Here is a 4321-nt window from a genome sequence, read left to right on the forward strand (position 1 = left end):
GAAATGGGTGTGTGAAAATCAATGGCCAAAAGTTGCTATTTATAGACTTTTCTGGAGACACGTCGCGATACGCGATGGTCCTTAAGCATGCCATCGCGTATTGCGATGTAGGCATGGTGAGTCACAGGTAGATTTGCCACGTGGCAGACGCGGTGCCACGTGGTGACACGTGGCGAGCTTTATGCCACATTGTGACACGTGTCGCATTGTCATGGCTTTAAGCCATGTGGTGACACATGGCAGGACACGTGTCACCGTGTCAGACCTCGTCATTGCGATACGCGATGACGTTTGGTCTATGGTCGTCGTGTATCGCGATCAGGCCTGGAGACAGAATTTTCATTTTTGATTTTTAAGTTTAAAACTTGTCATTTTTGGTCCTTTATCTTTTTGAACTTGGTATTCTTGACCCGATATTTTCGTGATGTTACAAGTGTATACCAAGATGTTTTTGTTAGTGAATTTAAAATGTCATAACTTGTTGGGGCAGCCATGTGTAGCTATAGCACCGTTGGCTGTCAGCGTTAAGGAGCTTAATCGAAAGTCGTCCAAGTGGGAGACTGTTGGAATTTATGGACCGGTTCGAGTAAGTTAACGCAACTGACCAATCTATGACCCGTAAGAGTTACACCTTGGGCAACGAACATAAAATCCGCTTAAATTAGTTAACCGGTATTGACGAATAATATCCTAAAGTTTATTTATTGGATAAATAAACATGGACCGGACTTTTAAACGAGTTAGACTTTCGGCCTTGATTAATATTTATTAGATATAAGATTATATGATAATGTATATTAGAAAATATTTGATTTATTTTGGGGTTGTTTGTTTACATCTGAATGGAACCATTCAGATGTAAACATCTGATTTATTAAGACTTCAGACTGTTTGGTTCCAAACAGAAAAACATCTGAATGGTTAAAATTAAGTCTGAATCATTCAGACTTATTGTTGTTGTTGAATGGGACAGAGGTTCATTCAGATCTGACTCATTCAGATCTGAAAGAACCAAACAGCCCCTTGATCATAAGAAACCAAAAAGCCCATCTATCTCGTTGATATATTTTCAATCTCCAAAGGGTTTGGAGCATGGGCATGGCAGCCGCAAAAACGAATAAAAATATTGGTTTTTTCAAGGCAACCAAAAAGGAGCTAACGTCGCCGCCGTCCGACACCGCGTAGCGTCGCAAGCCACCGCTGTCCCATCCGAACTCCACCAACTGGATTTTCCGCTGTCGCCGAATCTATTAGCCGCCACCGCAAGCCGGGTTGTCTCGGTTCGTCACATAGCAACGTTCGTTGAACCTCGGTGTCTCAACCAGTTATTCATTAACCGAGGTAAATTTAAATATTGTCGGTTTAGATTTATATTTACTTTGGTTGGTTTAGACTCGTACTCGTGTGGTTTGTAACCGGATCCTGTACGGTTCCGTTAAATTGTGATTACTCGATTTTATATTCCGCTGCGTTTTCTTGTTCATTATACATTTGATTAATAATTATGAAACAAATTAAAACCAAGTTTAATTGTTAAAACGTTGACTGATCACTACTGGAACCCAACAGGGTTTACCAATCAAATAAACATCGATTATTTTAGTTTTCGTTCCGGTACAATAAAGCACGTAAGCGAAACCGACCAACTTCGCGTCGACTTACTGACTTCACGCTTGGGTTTTATTACCGCCCGATTTTAGCCACCTGCCTGGCGCAATGCCTGGATAAATCACTAGTTGTTTAAATAAACTTGTTTATTAAAAAGAGATTACATGAGCAAATTTGAATAAAAGTAATTAAGTTTGTGAAAATGAATTTCCAAGAGAAATTGGTATGATCGAGCTAAGTGATGATTATACGCGTTAAGCAAAGTGGTAGGCCGACACCTTGGGTGAGTGACCTAATGTTCCCAGATATTGAGGGGCGAATTTTTTTTCCGCCGTCACACACACACCCATTGCACTCTTCTTTAATGGTAAGGAACCGCGCCTCTATCCATAGTCCCAGGTTCGAAACTAAATTGGGACGTTTATATTGTTTTCAGCTTATCTAAATTTATGCTTTATGAGCTATATTTACTAGTAACAAATTTTGTCAAGTTTAATGATTTTTTACAGAACCTAGTATAGGTTGAATTGTGATGTTGAAATGTTTAAAAATGTTGGTTTTGTAACCTAGGATGTAAACAAATTTGTTTGTTTTTAATCTACAGACATTCACCTTACATTTTCTATATTAAATATGTATTCATATTTTAAAAACAATAAATAAAATAAAGAGAAAACAATAAAAAGAAAAGATGAAAAATTCAACCCCTAAACATAAGGTATGACCCTTGATGACACAGTTGTCAAAGTCAAGTTCATTCTAGACCAAACAATACGCATATTTTAAATCAACATTTGGCTCAAACCAACCACTCAACCGGCCGGCATTTTCTGCTTATAAATCAATCCATTCAAACAAATGTTAAAAACCAAAACCAACAAAACAAAATGAAACTATGGAAGAGAGCTTCCGGAGCGTTAAAAGACCGAACAAGTCTTCTCAAAGCGAGTCTCACTCCTCGATCAATGCTTCGGAACCCGAGTATAGAATCCGCAGTCATTAAGGCCACCACCCATGATGAATCAACTGTTGATTACCGTAGCACTCAAAATGTTTTCACGTGGGTGAGGATTTCTGATGATTGTTTGTACCGTGTGTTGTGGGTCCTCTTTCGTAGGATGAAGAGGACCCACAACTGGGCAGTCGTGTTGAAGGGACTTATGTTGTTGCATGGAGTTTTCAGTTGTAAGGTTCCCGGGATTCAGCAGATCGGGCGGTTACCACCTGATTTGTTGAACATCAAAGAAAAGCATATAAAGCACGGATACATGTCAGGCTTGAGTACGTTTATCTACGCTTACTACGCTTTTCTAGATCATAAATCGGCGTTCATATCACTTCATTCACAAGAACGGATTAAGCGGGCGATGGCAACGTCGGGAGACGAAATAAATGGAGAAGAGAAAGAGAAGTTAGTTCTACAAGATTTAGTCTGGTTACAAAAGCTTCAAGTCTTGCTCGATTCTTTGCTCATGATCCAACCGAAAACAAGTCAAACGATCAACATTCTGGTTCTTGAAGCCATGGACTGCATCATGACTGAGATATATGATATCTACAGCAGAATTTCCACCGGTATTGGAACCCTTCTCTTGAATATTTACCCGGTGGGGAAAACCGAGGCTATAATCGCCTTGCCCGTTTTGCAGAAAGCAAAAGTTCAAGGCGAACAAGTCGCAATGTTTTTTGAGTTTTGTAGGGATATCAGGGTCGGTAACACCTCTGAATGCCCCAAAATGGAGCAAATTCCCGAAGCGGTAATTAAAGAACTTGAAAACATAATAAGTGGAAAAACGGAACAACCGATTGAAAATTTTCCAAAAGAAGAGGTGAAATCGGTTATAGTTGTAACCAACCAAAAGCTTTTAAAAACACATGGTCACAATGATTCAATATCAAGTTTGAAGACTGTGATTACCGATGACTGGGAGGCCTTTGAAGATAAGAAGAAATCAAGTTCTGCGCCTTTGCCGGATCTGATTAGCCTCTAATTGTTTTGTTCAGACCAAGAAGAAATGGTCACTTTTTTCTCCATCTATATGAGTCAGAATTTGTGGTGTTTCTTAGTACATAAGTCTTAGATAACAATAATGAGGTCCAAGAAAAAGTTGCAATAAACATCATATAAGTGTGGTTCAGTTAACTCGGAAAAATTAGTTTAATTAACCGCCGGGCCAAAACAACCAATCGACTTTGAAGAGCCAAAACAAGGCGACCAATATGTTATCAAAACACTACAGCATCTATTAATAAATATCAAACAAAAACAGAAACAATTGAACCAAATTTGATGGCTGCTTTATTATGTGAAAAATTCAGTGAAATACATAAAGAAATGAAATATATCAAAACACATTTAATATTCTGATAGAAGATCATGTATCAAATTTTATCAACAAAATCATCAAGTTGTAAAAGAAAAGACCAATAATAACCTTGAGACCCGGAGCTCAAATTGCGTCATCATCAGCAGCAGTAGATGAGGAAGTTTGTTGTTGTTGAAGAGTCATCTTCATTTGCCGTTCGGCGTGTTCTCTCTCACAGGCACTAACTCCCAAAATGATGTCAACCATTGTACCGGTGGTTCCGAAGAAGACGAGGGGTGCGAGTGATTTCCTCTTGATTCCTATTGGAATAGCGAGCAAAGCACCAGCAACAGAGAAAACCCATGTGCCCAATGCACTGCAAAAGAAGTTTATGTTGTTATAATTTC

At 38.9% G+C, this 4321-nt stretch overlaps 1 pseudogene; it reads left to right on the forward strand.

Annotated features, from left to right (window-relative positions):
• The first annotated feature begins 2286 nt into the window (after positions 1–2286).
• On the forward strand, positions 2287–3731 carry LOC143624281 (putative clathrin assembly protein At1g25240 pseudogene; annotated as a pseudogene).
• The last annotated feature ends 590 nt before the right edge of the window (positions 3732–4321 follow it).

This window comes from Bidens hawaiensis, unplaced genomic scaffold (assembly GCF_021521415.1).
Source record: "Bidens hawaiensis isolate Kalapana, Puna unplaced genomic scaffold, B.hawaiensis_p1.1 tig00003752_1, whole genome shotgun sequence".
In the NCBI taxonomy this organism is placed as follows: Eukaryota; Viridiplantae; Streptophyta; class Magnoliopsida; order Asterales; family Asteraceae; genus Bidens; species Bidens hawaiensis.